Source organism: Labrus mixtus, chromosome 22 (assembly GCF_963584025.1).
Source record: "Labrus mixtus chromosome 22, fLabMix1.1, whole genome shotgun sequence".
NCBI lineage: Eukaryota > Metazoa > Chordata > Actinopteri > Labriformes > Labridae > Labrus > Labrus mixtus.
This window is the reverse complement of record NC_083633.1, coordinates 1,676,548-1,694,462: the sequence shown is the minus strand read 5'-3', so window position 1 is coordinate 1,694,462 and position 17,915 is coordinate 1,676,548. Positions and strand designations below refer to the sequence as shown.

Below are 17,915 nucleotides of genomic sequence, written 5' to 3'. Positions count from 1 at the left end.
AAGTAGAAGGGACACCCAGTGCAGAAAACTCTGATTTCGGTGGTTTGCATGTTGTTGGGACCGTCAGTGAGGGCGATGGTCCTGTGAAGGACTCCTTTTGCCCTGAGCCGTACAACTCATACTTACCTGGCAGGGGAGATACCATGATCAAGAAGGTGGTTCACCCATGGCGAGGCCTGGCCATTGCACTCCGGCGGGGCTGACCTATGCGAATTCCCCAAATGTGGGAATCTCGACTGCATAATTTGTGGTAGTGGGGGACTGCGTTCGCGCTCTCCCCTGATGGATTGTCAAAAGTAATAAGGGGGAAACAGATAGGGACACGCTGCCTTCCAACCTGGCTGTAGCGACAGACAGACGACAAGAATTTCAAAGGTGGCTTAAAGCTATGCACAGCCAGTTTCTTTGCTAGTGCTAGATCACAATATCGCTCGTCAATCAACTTTGTTTCAGATTCAGCAGCCCTTGCTCTGATCAATGTGAAATCCCAGTCACGGCACATCTGCCTTACAGAACGGCTGTGGGCCAATAAAAGGCCCCAATCTTCTCCTGTCTTTTGGTTCACTTCAGTCTGCTGCAGATAAATCTGGTGGTTGAGGGTTTGAAGTCATTTTTCAGAGCTTGACGTAAGGCATGTGTCTTAAAGGTGCTTCGATCAAAGGGTTTGCTCTTCCGTTTTACCGATCGTCACTGAAAAGCAACGCTCGCTTACCGGGGCCATGGGCGAGGAGGACTGTATGGGGAATGTGATGCCGGCCTTAGCCTGTCAGGGGCATCGCTTCTCGGCCTTTTGGCTAAGATCAAGTGTAGTATCTGTTCTTATCAGTTTAATATCTGATACGTCCCCTATCCGGGGACCATATATTAAATTGATTTTTGGACTTGGGAGATGGAACAGGGGCTTGCTCCGTCCACTCCACGCATCGACCCGGTATTGCAGTACCTCCGGGAACGGTGCACCCTCCTCTCTTCAGTGTTTAAAATAATCCTTTCTTTCCGCTGCGTTTAAGAGAAATGTGTGTGTGAGTCTGGCCTGGCTTTGTCACTGCGTTGACATACTGCCGGGACTCAAGCTTTTTGAAATGAACTGGAATTTTAGTCAGGTTGGGGGTTATTTGTGTGCCAGTTCCCCCATTTGCCACTCTGTGTATGCTATTGCTGTAGTAGCACACAGACACACAATAACATATCAACAGTTATTGTTGCAAAGTGTTTCTGGCCTAGCTGCTGCTTCGACTGTTCTTTTGTTGGCGGTAAAAAAACACACACACACACACACTGGCGGTAGCTATCGGTCGGCTTTGATGTGGAAGTGTGGCACTTCCTGTTAGAATGGTGAGCCTTATTTCTCCACTTGAATGTAGAAAGACAAGCCCTACCGGGCCTCAACACAAAACTTTCCTCTGTGTTGAGGACAAGTAGAAGGGACACCCAGTGCAGAAAACTCTGATTTCGGTGGTTTGCATGTTGTTGGGACCGTCAGTGAGGGCGATGGTCCTGTGAAGGACTCCTTTTGCCCTGAGCCGTACAACTCATACTTACCTGGCAGGGGAGATACCATGATCAAGAAGGTGGTTCACCCATGGCGAGGCCTGGCCATTGCACTCCGGCGGGGCTGACCTATGCGAATTCCCCAAATGTGGGAATCTCGACTGCATAATTTGTGGTAGTGGGGGACTGCGTTCGCGCTCTCCCCTGATGGATTGTCAAAAGTAATAAGGGGGAAACAGATAGGGAGACGCTGCCTTCCAACCTGGCTGTAGCGACAGACAGACGACAAGAATTTCAAAGGTGGCTTAAAGCTATGCACAGCCAGTTTCTTTGCTAGTGCTAGATCACAATATCGCTCGTCAATCAAATTTGTTTCAGATTCAGCAGCCCTTGCTCTGATCAATGTGAAATCCCAGTCACGGCACATCTGCCTTACAGAACGGCTGTGGGCCAATAAAAGGCCCCAATCTTCTCCTGTCTTTTGGTTCACTTCAGTCTGCTGCAGATAAATCTGGTGGTTGAGGGTTTGAAGTCATTTTTCAGAGCTTGACGTAAGGCATGTGTCTTAAAGGTGCTTCGATCAAAGGGTTTGCTCTTCCGTTTTACCGATCGTCACTGAAAAGCAACGCTCGCTTGCCGGGGCCATGGGCGAGGAGGACTGTATGGGGAATGTGATGCCGGCCTTAGCCTATCAGGGGCATCGCTTCTCGGCCTTTTGGCTAAGATCAAGTGTAGTATCTGTTCTTATCAGTTTGATATCTGATACGTCCCCTACCCGGGGACCATATATTAAATTGATTTTTGGACTTGGGAGATGGAACAGGGGCTTGCTCCGTCCACTCCACGCATCGACCCGGTATTGCAGTACCTCCGGGAACGGTGCACCCTCCTCTCTTCAGTGTTTAAAATAATCCTTTCTTTCCGCTGCGTTTAAGAGAAATGTGTGTGTGAGTCTGGCCTGGCTTTGTCACTGCGTTGACATGCTGCCGGGACTCAAGCTTTTTGAAATGAACTGGAATTTTAGTCAGGTTGGGGGTTATTTGTGTGCCAGTTCCCCCATTTGCTACTCTGTGTATGCTATTGCTGTAGTAGCACACAGACACACAATAACATATCAACAGTTATTGTTGCAAAGTGTTTCTGGCCTAGCTGCTGCTTCGACTGTTCTTTTGTTGGCGGTAAAAAAACACACACACACACACACTGGCGGTAGCTATCGGTCGGCTTTGATGTGGAAGTGTGGCACTTCCTGTTAGAATGGTGAGCCTTATTTCTCCACTTGAATGTAGAAAGACAAGCCCTACCGGGCCTCAACACAAAACTTTCCTCTGTGTTGAGGACAAGTAGAAGGGACACCCAGTGCAGAAAACTCTGATTTCGGTGGTTTGCATGTTGTTGGGACCGTCAGTGAGGGCGATGGTCCTGTGAAGGACTCCTTTTGCCCTGAGCCGTACAACTCATACTTACCTGGCAGGGGAGATACCATGATCAAGAAGGTGGTTCACCCATGGCGAGGCCTGGCCATTGCACTCCGGCGGGGCTGACCTATGCGAATTCCCCAAATGTGGGAATCTCGACTGCATAATTTGTGGTAGTGGGGGACTGCGTTCGCGCTCTCCCCTGATGGATTGTCAAAAGTAATAAGGGGGAAACAGATAGGGAGACGCTGCCTTCCAACCTGGCTGTAGCGACAGACAGACGACAAGAATTTCAAAGGTGGCTTAAAGCTATGCACAGCCAGTTTCTTTGCTAGTGCTAGATCACAATATCGCTCGTCAATCAAATTTGTTTCAGATTCAGCAGCCCTTGCTCTGATCAATGTGAAATCCCAGTCACGGCACATCTGCCTTACAGAACGGCTGTGGGCCAATAAAAGGCCCCAATCTTCTCCTGTCTTTTGGTTCACTTCAGTCTGCTGCAGATAAATCTGGTGGTTGAGGGTTTGAAGTCATTTTTCAGAGCTTGACGTAAGGCATGTGTCTTAAAGGTGCTTCGATCAAAGGGTTTGCTCTTCCGTTTTACCGATCGTCACTGAAAAGCAACGCTCGCTTGCCGGGGCCATGGGCGAGGAGGACTGTATGGGGAATGTGATGCCGGCCTTAGCCTATCAGGGGCATCGCTTCTCGGCCTTTTGGCTAAGATCAAGTGTAGTATCTGTTCTTATCAGTTTGATATCTGATACGTCCCCTACCCGGGGACCATATATTAAATTGATTTTTGGACTTGGGAGATGGAACAGGGGCTTGCTCCGTCCACTCCACGCATCGACCCGGTATTGCAGTACCTCCGGGAACGGTGCACCCTCCTCTCTTCAGTGTTTAAAATAATCCTTTCTTTCCGCTGCGTTTAAGAGAAATGTGTGTGTGAGTCTGGCCTGGCTTTGTCACTGCGTTGACATGCTGCCGGGACTCAAGCTTTTTGAAATGAACTGGAATTTTAGTCAGGTTGGGGGTTATTTGTGTGCCAGTTCCCCCATTTGCCACTCTGTGTATGCTATTGCTGTAGTAGCACACAGACACACAATAACATATCAACAGTTATTGTTGCAAAGTGTTTCTGGCCTAGCTGCTGCTTCGACTGTTCTTTTGTTGGCGGTAAAAAAACACACACACACACACACACACACTGGCGGTAGCTATCGGTCGGCTTTGATGTGGAAGTGTGGCACTTCCTGTTAGAATGGTGAGCCTTATTTCTCCACTTGAATGTAGAAAGACATGCCCTACCGGGCCTCAACACAAAACTTTCCTCTGTGTTGAGGACAAGTAGAAGGGACACCCAGTGCAGAAAACTCTGATTTCGGTGGTTTGCATGTTGTTGGGACCGTCAGTGAGGGCGATGGTCCTGTGAAGGACTCCTTTTGCCCTGAGCCGTACAACTCATACTTACCTGGCAGGGGAGATACCATGATCAAGAAGGTGGTTCACCCATGGCGAGGCCTGGCCATTGCACTCCGGCGGGGCTGACCTATGCGAATTCCCCAAATGTGGGAATCTCGACTGCATAATTTGTGGTAGTGGGGGACTGCGTTCGCGCTCTCCCCTGATGGATTGTCAAAAGTAATAAGGGGGAAACAGATAGGGACACGCTGCCTTCCAACCTGGCTGTAGCGACAGACAGACGACAAGAATTTCAAAGGTGGCTTAAAGCTATGCACAGCCAGTTTCTTTGCTAGTGCTAGATCACAATATCGCTCGTCAATCAACTTTGTTTCAGATTCAGCAGCCCTTGCTCTGATCAATGTGAAATCCCAGTCACGGCACATCTGCCTTACAGAACGGCTGTGGGCCAATAAAAGGCCCCAATCTTCTCCTGTCTTTTGGTTCACTTCAGTCTGCTGCAGATAAATCTGGTGGTTGAGGGTTTGAAGTCATTTTTCAGAGCTTGACGTAAGGCATGTGTCTTAAAGGTGCTTCGATCAAAGGGTTTGCTCTTCCGTTTTACCGATCGTCACTGAAAAGCAACGCTCGCTTACCGGGGCCATGGGCGAGGAGGACTGTATGGGGAATGTGATGCCGGCCTTAGCCTGTCAGGGGCATCGCTTCTCGGCCTTTTGGCTAAGATCAAGTGTAGTATCTGTTCTTATCAGTTTAATATCTGATACGTCCCCTATCCGGGGACCATATATTAAATTGATTTTTGGACTTGGGAGATGGAACAGGGGCTTGCTCCGTCCACTCCACGCATCGACCCGGTATTGCAGTACCTCCGGGAACGGTGCACCCTCCTCTCTTCAGTGTTTAAAATAATCCTTTCTTTCCGCTGCGTTTAAGAGAAATGTGTGTGTGAGTCTGGCCTGGCTTTGTCACTGCGTTGACATACTGCCGGGACTCAAGCTTTTTGAAATGAACTGGAATTTTAGTCAGGTTGGGGGTTATTTGTGTGCCAGTTCCCCCATTTGCCACTCTGTGTATGCTATTGCTGTAGTAGCACACAGACACACAATAACATATCAACAGTTATTGTTGCAAAGTGTTTCTGGCCTAGCTGCTGCTTCGACTGTTCTTTTGTTGGCGGTAAAAAAACACACACACACACACACTGGCGGTAGCTATCGGTCGGCTTTGATGTGGAAGTGTGGCACTTCCTGTTAGAATGGTGAGCCTTATTTCTCCACTTGAATGTAGAAAGACAAGCCCTACCGGGCCTCAACACAAAACTTTCCTCTGTGTTGAGGACAAGTAGAAGGGACACCCAGTGCAGAAAACTCTGATTTCGGTGGTTTGCATGTTGTTGGGACCGTCAGTGAGGGCGATGGTCCTGTGAAGGACTCCTTTTGCCCTGAGCCGTACAACTCATACTTACCTGGCAGGGGAGATACCATGATCAAGAAGGTGGTTCACCCATGGCGAGGCCTGGCCATTGCACTCCGGCGGGGCTGACCTATGCGAATTCCCCAAATGTGGGAATCTCGACTGCATAATTTGTGGTAGTGGGGGACTGCGTTCGCGCTCTCCCCTGATGGATTGTCAAAAGTAATAAGGGGGAAACAGATAGGGAGACGCTGCCTTCCAACCTGGCTGTAGCGACAGACAGACGACAAGAATTTCAAAGGTGGCTTAAAGCTATGCACAGCCAGTTTCTTTGCTAGTGCTAGATCACAATATCGCTCGTCAATCAAATTTGTTTCAGATTCAGCAGCCCTTGCTCTGATCAATGTGAAATCCCAGTCACGGCACATCTGCCTTACAGAACGGCTGTGGGCCAATAAAAGGCCCCAATCTTCTCCTGTCTTTTGGTTCACTTCAGTCTGCTGCAGATAAATCTGGTGGTTGAGGGTTTGAAGTCATTTTTCAGAGCTTGACGTAAGGCATGTGTCTTAAAGGTGCTTCGATCAAAGGGTTTGCTCTTCCGTTTTACCGATCGTCACTGAAAAGCAACGCTCGCTTGCCGGGGCCATGGGCGAGGAGGACTGTATGGGGAATGTGATGCCGGCCTTAGCCTATCAGGGGCATCGCTTCTCGGCCTTTTGGCTAAGATCAAGTGTAGTATCTGTTCTTATCAGTTTGATATCTGATACGTCCCCTACCCGGGGACCATATATTAAATTGATTTTTGGACTTGGGAGATGGAACAGGGGCTTGCTCCGTCCACTCCACGCATCGACCCGGTATTGCAGTACCTCCGGGAACGGTGCACCCTCCTCTCTTCAGTGTTTAAAATAATCCTTTCTTTCCGCTGCGTTTAAGAGAAATGTGTGTGTGAGTCTGGCCTGGCTTTGTCACTGCGTTGACATGCTGCCGGGACTCAAGCTTTTTGAAATGAACTGGAATTTTAGTCAGGTTGGGGGTTATTTGTGTGCCAGTTCCCCCATTTGCTACTCTGTGTATGCTATTGCTGTAGTAGCACACAGACACACAATAACATATCAACAGTTATTGTTGCAAAGTGTTTCTGGCCTAGCTGCTGCTTCGACTGTTCTTTTGTTGGCGGTAAAAAAACACACACACACACACACTGGCGGTAGCTATCGGTCGGCTTTGATGTGGAAGTGTGGCACTTCCTGTTAGAATGGTGAGCCTTATTTCTCCACTTGAATGTAGAAAGACAAGCCCTACCGGGCCTCAACACAAAACTTTCCTCTGTGTTGAGGACAAGTAGAAGGGACACCCAGTGCAGAAAACTCTGATTTCGGTGGTTTGCATGTTGTTGGGACCGTCAGTGAGGGCGATGGTCCTGTGAAGGACTCCTTTTGCCCTGAGCCGTACAACTCATACTTACCTGGCAGGGGAGATACCATGATCAAGAAGGTGGTTCACCCATGGCGAGGCCTGGCCATTGCACTCCGGCGGGGCTGACCTATGCGAATTCCCCAAATGTGGGAATCTCGACTGCATAATTTGTGGTAGTGGGGGACTGCGTTCGCGCTCTCCCCTGATGGATTGTCAAAAGTAATAAGGGGGAAACAGATAGGGAGACGCTGCCTTCCAACCTGGCTGTAGCGACAGACAGACGACAAGAATTTCAAAGGTGGCTTAAAGCTATGCACAGCCAGTTTCTTTGCTAGTGCTAGATCACAATATCGCTCGTCAATCAAATTTGTTTCAGATTCAGCAGCCCTTGCTCTGATCAATGTGAAATCCCAGTCACGGCACATCTGCCTTACAGAACGGCTGTGGGCCAATAAAAGGCCCCAATCTTCTCCTGTCTTTTGGTTCACTTCAGTCTGCTGCAGATAAATCTGGTGGTTGAGGGTTTGAAGTCATTTTTCAGAGCTTGACGTAAGGCATGTGTCTTAAAGGTGCTTCGATCAAAGGGTTTGCTCTTCCGTTTTACCGATCGTCACTGAAAAGCAACGCTCGCTTGCCGGGGCCATGGGCGAGGAGGACTGTATGGGGAATGTGATGCCGGCCTTAGCCTATCAGGGGCATCGCTTCTCGGCCTTTTGGCTAAGATCAAGTGTAGTATCTGTTCTTATCAGTTTGATATCTGATACGTCCCCTACCCGGGGACCATATATTAAATTGATTTTTGGACTTGGGAGATGGAACAGGGGCTTGCTCCGTCCACTCCACGCATCGACCCGGTATTGCAGTACCTCCGGGAACGGTGCACCCTCCTCTCTTCAGTGTTTAAAATAATCCTTTCTTTCCGCTGCGTTTAAGAGAAATGTGTGTGTGAGTCTGGCCTGGCTTTGTCACTGCGTTGACATGCTGCCGGGACTCAAGCTTTTTGAAATGAACTGGAATTTTAGTCAGGTTGGGGGTTATTTGTGTGCCAGTTCCCCCATTTGCCACTCTGTGTATGCTATTGCTGTAGTAGCACACAGACACACAATAACATATCAACAGTTATTGTTGCAAAGTGTTTCTGGCCTAGCTGCTGCTTCGACTGTTCTTTTGTTGGCGGTAAAAAAACACACACACACACACACACACACACTGGCGGTAGCTATCGGTCGGCTTTGATGTGGAAGTGTGGCACTTCCTGTTAGAATGGTGAGCCTTATTTCTCCACTTGAATGTAGAAAGACAAGCCCTACCGGGCCTCAACACAAAACTTTCCTCTGTGTTGAGGACAAGTAGAAGGGACACCCAGTGCAGAAAACTCTGATTTCGGTGGTTTGCATGTTGTTGGGACCGTCAGTGAGGGCGATGGTCCTGTGAAGGACTCCTTTTGCCCTGAGCCGTACAACTCATACTTACCTGGCAGGGGAGATACCATGATCAAGAAGGTGGTTCACCCATGGCGAGGCCCGGCCATTGCACTCCGGCGGGGCTGACCTATGCGAATTCCCCAAATGTGGGAATCTCGACTGCATAATTTGTGGTAGTGGGGGACTGCGTTCGCGCTCTCCCCTGATGGATTGTCAAAAGTAATAAGGGGGAAACAGATAGGGACACGCTGCCTTCCAACCTGGCTGTAGCGACAGACAGACGACAAGAATTTCAAAGGTGGCTTAAAGCTATGCACAGCCAGTTTCTTTGCTAGTGCTAGATCACAATATCGCTCGTCAATCAACTTTGTTTCAGATTCAGCAGCCCTTGCTCTGATCAATGTGAAATCCCAGTCACGGCACATCTGCCTTACAGAACGGCTGTGGGCCAATAAAAGGCCCCAATCTTCTCCTGTCTTTTGGTTCACTTCAGTCTGCTGCAGATAAATCTGGTGGTTGAGGGTTTGAAGTCATTTTTCAGAGCTTGACGTAAGGCATGTGTCTTAAAGGTGCTTCGATCAAAGGGTTTGCTCTTCCGTTTTACCGATCGTCACTGAAAAGCAACGCTCGCTTACCGGGGCCATGGGCGAGGAGGACTGTATGGGGAATGTGATGCCGGCCTTAGCCTGTCAGGGGCATCGCTTCTCGGCCTTTTGGCTAAGATCAAGTGTAGTATCTGTTCTTATCAGTTTAATATCTGATACGTCCCCTACCCGGGGACCATATATTAAATTGATTTTTGGACTTGGGAGATGGAACAGGGGCTTGCTCCGTCCACTCCACGCATCGACCCGGTATTGCAGTACCTCCGGGAACGGTGCACCCTCCTCTCTTCAGTGTTTAAAATAATCCTTTCTTTCCGCTGCGTTTAAGAGAAATGTGTGTGTGAGTCTGGCCTGGCTTTGTCACTGCGTTGACATACTGCCGGGACTCAAGCTTTTTGAAATGAACTGGAATTTTAGTCAGGTTGGGGGTTATTTGTGTGCCAGTTCCCCCATTTGCCACTCTGTGTATGCTATTGCTGTAGTAGCACACAGACACACAATAACATATCAACAGTTATTGTTGCAAAGTGTTTCTGGCCTAGCTGCTGCTTCGACTGTTCTTTTGTTGGCGGTAAAAAAACACACACACACACACTGGCGGTAGCTATCGGTCGGCTTTGATGTGGAAGTGTGGCACTTCCTGTTAGAATGGTGAGCCTTATTTCTCCACTTGAATGTAGAAAGACAAGCCCTACCGGGCCTCAACACAAAACTTTCCTCTGTGTTGAGGACAAGTAGAAGGGACACCCAGTGCAGAAAACTCTGATTTCGGTGGTTTGCATGTTGTTGGGACCGTCAGTGAGGGCGATGGTCCTGTGAAGGACTCCTTTTGCCCTGAGCCGTACAACTCATACTTACCTGGCAGGGGAGATACCATGATCAAGAAGGTGGTTCACCCATGGCGAGGCCTGGCCATTGCACTCCGGCTGTGGGCCAATAAAAGGCCCCAATCTTCTCCTGTCTTTTGGTTCACTTCAGTCTGCTGCAGATAAATCTGGTGGTTGAGGGTTTGAAGTCATTTTTCAGAGCTTGACGTAAGGCATGTGTCTTAAAGGTGCTTCGATCAAAGGGTTTGCTCTTCCGTTTTACCGATCGTCACTGAAAAGCAACGCTCGCTTGCCGGGGCCATGGGCGAGGAGGACTGTATGGGGAATGTGATGCCGGCCTTAGCCTATCAGGGGCATCGCTTCTCGGCCTTTTGGCTAAGATCAAGTGTAGTATCTGTTCTTATCAGTTTAATATCTGATACGTCCCCTACCCGGGGACCATATATTAAATTGATTTTTGGACTTGGGAGATGGAACAGGGGCTTGCTCCGTCCACTCCACGCATCGACCCGGTATTGCAGTACCTCCGGGAACGGTGCACCCTCCTCTCTTCAGTGTTTAAAATAATCCTTTCTTTCCGCTGCGTTTAAGAGAAATGTGTGTGTGAGTCTGGCCTGGCTTTGTCACTGCGTTGACATGCTGCCGGGACTCAAGCTTTTTGAAATGAACTGGAATTTTAGTCAGGTTGGGGGTTATTTGTGTGCCAGTTCCCCCATTTGCCACTCTGTGTATGCTATTGCTGTAGTAGCACACAGACACACAATAACATATCAACAGTTATTGTTGCAAAGTGTTTCTGGCCTACCTGCTGCTTCGACTGTTCTTTTGTTGGCGGTAAAAAAACACACACACACACACACACACTGGCGGTAGCTATCGGTCGGCTTTGATGTGGAAGTGTGGCACTTCCTGTTAGAATGGTGAGCCTTATTTCTCCACTTGAATGTAGAAAGACAAGCCCTACCGGGCCTCAACACAAAACTTTCTTCTGTGTTGAGGACAAGTAGAAGGGACACCCAGTGCAGAAAACTCTGATTTCGGTGGTTTGCATGTTGTTGGGACCGTCAGTGAGGGCGATGGTCCTGTGAAGGACTCCTTTTGCCCTGAGCCGTACAACTCATATTTACCTGGCAGGGGAGATACCATGATCAAGAAGGTGGTTCACCCATCGCGAGGCCTGGCCATTGCACTCCGGCAGGGCTGACCTATGCGAATTCCCCAAATGTGGGAATCTCGACTGCATAATTTGTGGTAGTGGGGGACTGCGTTCGCGCTCTCCCCTGATGGATTGTCAAAAGTAATAGGGGGGAAACAGATAGGGAGACGCTGCCTTCCAACCTGGCTGTAGTGACAGACAGACGACAAGAATTTCAAAGGTGGCTTAAAGCTATGCACAGCCAGTTTCTTTGCTAGTGCTAGATCACAATATCGCTCGTCAATCAAATTTGTTTCAGATTCAGCAGCCCTTGCTCTGATCAATGTGAAATCCCAGTCACGGCACATCTGCCTTACAGAACGGCTGTGGGCCAATAAAAGGCCCCAATCTTCTCCTGTCTTCTGGTTCACTTCAGTCTGCTGCAGATAAATCTGGTGGTTGAGGGTTTGAAGTCATTTTTCAGAGCTTGACGTAAGGCATGTGTCTTAAAGGTGCTTCGATCAAAGGGTTTGCTCTTCCCTTTTTAGCGATCGTCACTGAAAAGCAACGCTCGCTTGCCGGGGCCATGGGCGAGGAGGACTGTATGGGGAATGTGATGCCGGCCTTAGCCTATCAGGGGCATCGCTTCTCGGCCTTTTGGCTAAGATCAAGTGTAGTATCTGTTCTTATCAGTTTAATATCTGATACGTCCCCTACCCGGGGACCATATATTAAATTGATTTTTGGACTTGGGAGATGGAACAGGGGCTTGCTCCGTCCACTCCACGCATCGACCCGGTATTGCAGTACCTCCGGGAACGGTGCACCCTCCTCTCTTCAGTGTTTAAAGTAATCCTTTCTTTCCGCTGCGTTTAAGAGAAATGTGTGTGTGAGTCTGGCCTGGCTTTGTCACTGTGTTGACATGCTGCCGGGACTCAAGCTTTTTGAAATGAACTGGAATTTTAGTCAGGTTGGGGGTTATTTGTGTGCCAGTTCCCCCATTTGCCACTCTGTGTATGCTATTGCTGTAGTAGCACACAGACACACAATAACATATCAACAGTTATTGTTGCAAAGTGTTTCTGGCCTAGCTGCTGCTTCGACTGTTCTTTTGTTGGCGGTAAAAAAACAAACACACACACACACACTGGCGGTAGCTATCGGTCGGCTTTGATGTGGAAGTGTGGCACTTCCTGTTAGAATGGTGAGCCTTATTTCTCCACTTGAATGTAGAAAGACAAGCCCTACCGGGCCTCAACACAAAACTTTCTTCTGTGTTGAGGACAAGTAGAAGGGACACCCAGTGCAGAAAACTCTGATTTCGGTGGTTTGCATGTTGTTGGGACCGTCAGTGAGGGCGATGGTCCTGTGAAGGACTCCTTTTGCCCTGAGCCGTACAACTCATACTTACCTGGCAGGGGAGATACCATGATCAAGAAGGTGGTTCACCCATCGCGAGGCCTGGCCATTGCACTCCGGCAGGGCTGACCTATGCGAATTCCCCAAATGTGGGAATCTCGACTGCATAATTTGTGGTAGTGGGGGACTGCGTTCGCGCTCTCCCCTGATGGATTGTCAAAAGTAATAAGGGGGAAACAGATAGGGAGACGCTGCCTTCCAACCTGGCTGTAGTGACAGACAGACGACAAGAATTTCAAAGGTGGCTTAAAGCTATGCACAGCCAGTTTCTTTGCTAGTGCTAGATCACAATATCGCTCGTCAATCAAATTTGTTTCAGATTCAGCAGCCCTTGCTCTGATCAATGTGAAATCCCAGTCACGGCACATCTGCCTTACAGAACGGCTGTGGGCCAATAAAAGGCCCCAATCTTCTCCTGTCTTCTGGTTCACTTCAGTCTGCTGCAGATAAATCTGGTGGTTGAGGGTTTGAAGTCATTTTTCAGAGCTTGACGTAAGGCATGTGTCTTAAAGGTGCTTCGATCAAAGGGTTTGCTCTTCCGTTTTTAGCGATCGTCACTGAAAAGCAACGCTCGCTTGCCGGGGCCATGGGCGAGGAGGACTGTATGGGGAATGTGATGCCGGCCTTAGCCTATCAGGGGCATCGCTTCTCGGCCTTTTGGCTAAGATCAAGTGTAGTATCTGTTCTTATCAGTTTAATATCTGATACGTCCCCTACCCGGGGACCATATATTAAATTGATTTTTGGACTTGGGAGATGGAACAGGGGCTTGCTCCGTCCACTCCACGCATCGACCCGGTATTGCAGTACCTCCGGGAACGGTGCACCCTCCTCTCTTCAGTGTTTAAAATAATCCTTTCTTTCCGCTGCGTTTAAGAGAAATGTGTGTGTGAGTCTGGCCTGGCTTTGTCACTGCGTTGACATGCTGCCGGGACTCAAGCTTTTTGAAATGAACTGGAATTTTAGTCAGGTTGGGGGTTATTTGTGTGCCAGTTCCCCCATTTGCCACTCTGTGTATGCTATTGCTGTAGTAGCACACAGACACACAATAACATATCAACAGTTATTGTTGCAAAGTGTTTCTGGCCTAGCTGCTGCTTCGACTGTTCTTTTGTTGGCGGTAAAAAAACACACACACACACACACACACACACACACACACTGGCGGTAGCTATCGGTCGGCTTTGATGTGGAAGTGTGGCACTTCCTGTTAGAATGGTGAGCCTTATTTCTCCACTTGAATGTAGAGAGACAAGCCCTACCGGGCCTCAACACAAAACTTTCCTCTGTGTGGAGGACAAGTAGAAGGGACACCCAGTGCAGAAAACTCTGATTTTGGTGGTTTGCATGTTGTTGGGACCGTCAGTGAGGGCGATGGTCCTGTGAAGGACTCCTTTTGCCCTGAGCCGTACAACTCATACTTACCTGGCAGGGGAGATACCATGATCAAGAAGGTGGTTCACCCATGGCGAGGCCTGGCCATTGCACTCCGGCGGGGCTGACCTATGCGAATTCCCCAAATGTGGGAATCTCAACTGCATAATTTGTAGTAGTGGGGGACTGCGTTCGCGCTCTCCCCTGATGGATTGTCAAAAGTAATAAGGGGGAAACAGATAGGGACACGCTGCCTTCCAACCTGGCTGTAGCGACAGACAGACGACAAGAATTTCAAAGGTGGCTTAAAGCTATGCACAGCCAGTTTCTTTGCTAGTGCTAGATCACAATATCGTTCGTCAATCAACTTTGTTTCAGATTCAGCAGCCCTTGCTCTGATCAATGTGAAATCCCAGTCACGGCACATCTGCCTTACAGAACGGCTGTGGGCCAATAAAAGGCCCCAATCTTCTCCTGTCTTTTGGTTCACTTCAGTCTGCTGCAGATAAATCTGGTGGTTGAGGGTTTGAAGTCATTTTTCAGAGCTTGACGTAAGGCATGTGTCTTAAAGGTGCTTCGATCAAAGGGTTTGCTCTTCCGTTTTACCGATCGTCACTGAAAAGCAACGCTCGCTTGCCGGGGCCATGGGCGAGGAGGACTGTATGGGGAATGTGATGCCGGCCTTAGCCTATCAGGGGCATCGCTTCTCGGCCTTTTGGCTAAGATCAAGTGTAGTATCTGTTCTTATCAGTTTGATATCTGATACGTCCCCTACCCGGGGACCATATATTAAATTGATTTTTGGACTTGGGAGATGGAACAGGGGCTTGCTCCGTCCACTCCACGCATCGACCCGGTATTGCAGTACCTCCGGGAACGGTGCACCCTCCTCTCTTCAGTGTTTAAAATAATCCTTTCTTTCCGCTGCGTTTAAGAGAAATGTGTGTGTGAGTCTGGCCTGGCTTTGTCACTGCGTTGACATGCTGCCGGGACTCAAGCTTTTTGAAATGAACTGGAATTTTAGTCAGGTTGGGGGTTATTTGTGTGCCAGTTCCCCCATTTGCCACTCTGTGTATGCTATTGCTGTAGTAGCACACAGACACACAATAACATATCAACAGTTATTGTTGCAAAGTGTTTCTGGCCTAGCTGCTGCTTCGACTGTTCTTTTGTTGGCGGTAAAAAAACACACACACACACACACTGGCGGTAGCTATCGGTCGGCTTTGATGTGGAAGTGTGGCACTTCCTGTTAGAATGGTGAGCCTTATTTCTCCACTTGAATGTAGAAAGACAAGCCCTACCGGGCCTCAACACAAAACTTTCCTCTGTGTTGAGGACAAGTAGAAGGGACACCCAGTGCAGAAAACTCTGATTTCGGTGGTTTGCATGTTGTTGGGACCGTCAGTGAGGGCGATGGTCCTGTGAAGGACTCCTTTTGCCCTGAGCCGTACAACTCATACTTACCTGGCAGGGGAGATACCATGATCAAGAAGGTGGTTCACCCATGGCGAGGCCTGGCCATTGCACTCCGGCGGGGCTGACCTATGCGAATTCCCCAAATGTGGGAATCTCGACTGCATAATTTGTGGTAGTGGGGGACTGCGTTCGCGCTCTCCCCTGATGGATTGTCAAAAGTAATAAGGGGGAAACAGATAGGGAGACGCTGCCTTCCAACCTGGCTGTAGCGACAGACAGACGACAAGAATTTCAAAGGTGGCTTAAAGCTATGCACAGCCAGTTTCTTTGCTAGTGCTAGATCACAATATCGCTCGTCAATCAAATTTGTTTCAGATTCAGCAGCCCTTGCTCTGATCAATGTGAAATCCCAGTCACGGCACATCTGCCTTACAGAACGGCTGTGGGCCAATAAAAGGCCCCAATCTTCTCCTGTCTTCTGGTTCACTTCAGTCTGCTGCAGATAAATCTGGTGGTTGAGGGTTTGAAGTCATTTTTCAGAGCTTGACGTAAGGCATGTGTCTTAAAGGTGCTTCGATCAAAGGGTTTGCTCTTCCGTTTTTAGTGATCGTCACTGAAAAGCAACGCTCGCTTGCCGGGGCCATGGGCGAGGAGGACTGTATGGGGAATGTGATGCCGGCCTTAGCCTATCAGGGGCATCGCTTCTCGGCCTTTTGGCTAAGATCAAGTGTAGTATCTGTTCTTATCAGTTTGATATCTGATACGTCCCCTACCCGGGGACCATATATTAAATTGATTTTTGGACTTGGGAGATGGAACAGGGGCTTGCTCCGTCCACTCCACGCATCGACCCGGTATTGCAGTACCTCCGGGAACGGTGCACCCTCCTCTCTTCAGTGTTTAAAATAATCCTTTCTTTCCGCTGCGTTTAAGAGAAATGTGTGTGTGAGTCTGGCCTGGCTTTGTCACTGCGTTGACATGCTGCCGGGACTCAAGCTTTTTGAAATGAACTGGAATTTTAGTCAGGTTGGGGGTTATTTGTGTGCCAGTTCCCCCATTTGCCACTCTGTGTATGCTATTGCTGTAGTAGCACACAGACACACAATAACATATCAACAGTTATTGTTGCAAAGTGTTTCTGGCCTAGCTGCTGCTTCGACTGTTCTTTTGTTGGCGGTAAAAAAACACACACACACACACACTGGCGGTAGCTATCGGTCGGCTTTGATGTGGAAGTGTGGCACTTCCTGTTAGAATGGTGAGCCTTATTTCTCCACTTGAATGTAGAAAGACAAGCCCTACCGGGCCTCAACACAAAACTTTCCTCTGTGTTGAGGACAAGTAGAAGGGACACCCAGTGCAGAAAACTCTGATTTCGGTGGTTTGCATGTTGTTGGGACCGTCAGTGAGGGCGATGGTCCTGTGAAGGACTCCTTTTGCCCTGAGCCGTACAACTCATACTTACCTGGCAGGGGAGATACCATGATCAAGAAGGTGGTTCACCCATGGCGAGGCCTGGTCATTGCACTCCGGCGGGGCTGACCTATGCGAATTCCCCAAATGTGGGAATCTCGACTGCATAATTTGTGGTAGTGGGGGACTGCGTTCGCGCTCTCCCCTGATGGATTGTCAAAAGTAATAAGGGGGAAACAGATAGGGAGACGCTGCCTTCCAACCTGGCTGTAGCGACAGACAGACGACAAGAATTTCAAAGGTGGCTTAAAGCTATGCACAGCCAGTTTCTTTGCTAGTGCTAGATCACAATATCGCTCGTCAATCAAATTTGTTTCAGATTCAGCAGCCCTTGCCCTGATCAATGTGAAATCCCAGTCACGGCACATCTGCCTTACAGAACGGCTGTGGGCCAATAAAAGGCCCCAATCTTCTCCTGTCTTCTGGTTCACTTCAGTCTGCTGCAGATAAATCTGGTGGTTGAGGGTTTGAAGTCATTTTTCAGAGCTTGACGTAAGGCATGTGTCTTAAAGGTGCTTCGATCAAAGGGTTTGCTCTTCCGTTTTTAGTGATCGTCACTGAAAAGCAACGCTCGCTTGCCGGGGCCATGGGCGAGGAGGACTGTATGGGGAATGTGATGCCGGCCTTAGCCTATCAGGGGCATCGCTTCTCGGCCTTTTGGCTAAGATCAAGTGTAGTATCTGTTCTTATCAGTTTAATATCTGATACGTCCCCTACCCGGGGACCATATATTAAATTGATTTTTGGACTTGGGAGATGGAACAGGGGCTTGCTCCGTCCACTCCACGCATCGACCCGGTATTGCAGTACCTCCGGGAACGGTACACCCTCCTCTCTTCAGTGTTTAAAATAATCCTTTCTTTCCGCTGCGTTTAAGAGAAATGCGTGTGTGAGTCTGGCCTGGCTTTGTCACTGCGTTGACATGCTGCCGGGACTCAAGCTTTTTGAAATGAACTGGAATTTTAGTCAGGTTGGGGGTTATTTGTGTGCCAGTTCCCCCATTTGCCACTCTGTGTATGCTATTGCTGTAGTAGCACACAGACACACAATAACATATCAACAGTTATTGTTGCAAA

The 17,915-nt window shown here is 48.9% G+C and overlaps 25 non-coding genes across 25 annotated transcripts; all 25 read left to right on the top strand.

The window, feature by feature from the left end:
- Positions 1-118: 118 nt before the first annotated feature.
- On the top strand, positions 119-282 carry LOC132957026 (U1 spliceosomal RNA). The gene has a single exon (XR_009666249.1). It is a non-coding gene; the product is annotated as a U1 spliceosomal RNA (small nuclear RNA).
- A 492-nt stretch (positions 283-774) lies between these two features.
- Positions 775-965, top strand: LOC132957287 (U2 spliceosomal RNA). The gene has a single exon (XR_009666496.1). It is a non-coding gene; the product is annotated as a U2 spliceosomal RNA (small nuclear RNA).
- Positions 966-1,534: 569 nt separating this feature from the next.
- LOC132957025 (U1 spliceosomal RNA) lies at positions 1,535-1,698 on the top strand. Its single transcript, XR_009666248.1, has one exon. It is a non-coding gene; the product is annotated as a U1 spliceosomal RNA (small nuclear RNA).
- Positions 1,699-2,190: 492 nt separating this feature from the next.
- Positions 2,191-2,381, top strand: LOC132956852 (U2 spliceosomal RNA). Its single transcript, XR_009666106.1, has one exon. It is a non-coding gene; the product is annotated as a U2 spliceosomal RNA (small nuclear RNA).
- A 569-nt stretch (positions 2,382-2,950) lies between these two features.
- LOC132957024 (U1 spliceosomal RNA) lies at positions 2,951-3,114 on the top strand. Its single transcript, XR_009666247.1, has one exon. It is a non-coding gene; the product is annotated as a U1 spliceosomal RNA (small nuclear RNA).
- Positions 3,115-3,606: 492 nt separating this feature from the next.
- On the top strand, positions 3,607-3,797 carry LOC132956850 (U2 spliceosomal RNA). The gene has a single exon (XR_009666104.1). It is a non-coding gene; the product is annotated as a U2 spliceosomal RNA (small nuclear RNA).
- A 575-nt stretch (positions 3,798-4,372) lies between these two features.
- LOC132957022 (U1 spliceosomal RNA) lies at positions 4,373-4,536 on the top strand. The gene has a single exon (XR_009666245.1). It is a non-coding gene; the product is annotated as a U1 spliceosomal RNA (small nuclear RNA).
- A 492-nt stretch (positions 4,537-5,028) lies between these two features.
- Positions 5,029-5,219, top strand: LOC132957286 (U2 spliceosomal RNA). The gene has a single exon (XR_009666495.1). It is a non-coding gene; the product is annotated as a U2 spliceosomal RNA (small nuclear RNA).
- Positions 5,220-5,788: 569 nt separating this feature from the next.
- Positions 5,789-5,952, top strand: LOC132957021 (U1 spliceosomal RNA). Its single transcript, XR_009666244.1, has one exon. It is a non-coding gene; the product is annotated as a U1 spliceosomal RNA (small nuclear RNA).
- Positions 5,953-6,444: 492 nt separating this feature from the next.
- Positions 6,445-6,635, top strand: LOC132956849 (U2 spliceosomal RNA). The gene has a single exon (XR_009666103.1). It is a non-coding gene; the product is annotated as a U2 spliceosomal RNA (small nuclear RNA).
- Positions 6,636-7,204: 569 nt separating this feature from the next.
- On the top strand, positions 7,205-7,368 carry LOC132957020 (U1 spliceosomal RNA). Its single transcript, XR_009666243.1, has one exon. It is a non-coding gene; the product is annotated as a U1 spliceosomal RNA (small nuclear RNA).
- A 492-nt stretch (positions 7,369-7,860) lies between these two features.
- Positions 7,861-8,051, top strand: LOC132956848 (U2 spliceosomal RNA). The gene has a single exon (XR_009666102.1). It is a non-coding gene; the product is annotated as a U2 spliceosomal RNA (small nuclear RNA).
- Positions 8,052-8,628: 577 nt separating this feature from the next.
- LOC132956833 (U1 spliceosomal RNA) lies at positions 8,629-8,792 on the top strand. Its single transcript, XR_009666088.1, has one exon. It is a non-coding gene; the product is annotated as a U1 spliceosomal RNA (small nuclear RNA).
- A 492-nt stretch (positions 8,793-9,284) lies between these two features.
- Positions 9,285-9,475, top strand: LOC132957398 (U2 spliceosomal RNA). The gene has a single exon (XR_009666602.1). It is a non-coding gene; the product is annotated as a U2 spliceosomal RNA (small nuclear RNA).
- Positions 9,476-10,374: 899 nt separating this feature from the next.
- LOC132957397 (U2 spliceosomal RNA) lies at positions 10,375-10,565 on the top strand. Its single transcript, XR_009666601.1, has one exon. It is a non-coding gene; the product is annotated as a U2 spliceosomal RNA (small nuclear RNA).
- Positions 10,566-11,138: 573 nt separating this feature from the next.
- LOC132957244 (U1 spliceosomal RNA) lies at positions 11,139-11,302 on the top strand. Its single transcript, XR_009666456.1, has one exon. It is a non-coding gene; the product is annotated as a U1 spliceosomal RNA (small nuclear RNA).
- Positions 11,303-11,795: 493 nt separating this feature from the next.
- Positions 11,796-11,986, top strand: LOC132957396 (U2 spliceosomal RNA). Its single transcript, XR_009666600.1, has one exon. It is a non-coding gene; the product is annotated as a U2 spliceosomal RNA (small nuclear RNA).
- A 571-nt stretch (positions 11,987-12,557) lies between these two features.
- Positions 12,558-12,721, top strand: LOC132957181 (U1 spliceosomal RNA). The gene has a single exon (XR_009666397.1). It is a non-coding gene; the product is annotated as a U1 spliceosomal RNA (small nuclear RNA).
- Positions 12,722-13,214: 493 nt separating this feature from the next.
- Positions 13,215-13,405, top strand: LOC132957394 (U2 spliceosomal RNA). The gene has a single exon (XR_009666598.1). It is a non-coding gene; the product is annotated as a U2 spliceosomal RNA (small nuclear RNA).
- Positions 13,406-13,990: 585 nt separating this feature from the next.
- LOC132957270 (U1 spliceosomal RNA) lies at positions 13,991-14,154 on the top strand. Its single transcript, XR_009666482.1, has one exon. It is a non-coding gene; the product is annotated as a U1 spliceosomal RNA (small nuclear RNA).
- A 492-nt stretch (positions 14,155-14,646) lies between these two features.
- LOC132956847 (U2 spliceosomal RNA) lies at positions 14,647-14,837 on the top strand. Its single transcript, XR_009666101.1, has one exon. It is a non-coding gene; the product is annotated as a U2 spliceosomal RNA (small nuclear RNA).
- A 569-nt stretch (positions 14,838-15,406) lies between these two features.
- On the top strand, positions 15,407-15,570 carry LOC132957019 (U1 spliceosomal RNA). Its single transcript, XR_009666242.1, has one exon. It is a non-coding gene; the product is annotated as a U1 spliceosomal RNA (small nuclear RNA).
- Positions 15,571-16,063: 493 nt separating this feature from the next.
- Positions 16,064-16,254, top strand: LOC132956846 (U2 spliceosomal RNA). The gene has a single exon (XR_009666100.1). It is a non-coding gene; the product is annotated as a U2 spliceosomal RNA (small nuclear RNA).
- A 569-nt stretch (positions 16,255-16,823) lies between these two features.
- Positions 16,824-16,987, top strand: LOC132957167 (U1 spliceosomal RNA). The gene has a single exon (XR_009666383.1). It is a non-coding gene; the product is annotated as a U1 spliceosomal RNA (small nuclear RNA).
- Positions 16,988-17,480: 493 nt separating this feature from the next.
- Positions 17,481-17,671, top strand: LOC132956914 (U2 spliceosomal RNA). The gene has a single exon (XR_009666167.1). It is a non-coding gene; the product is annotated as a U2 spliceosomal RNA (small nuclear RNA).
- The last annotated feature ends 244 nt before the right edge of the window (positions 17,672-17,915 follow it).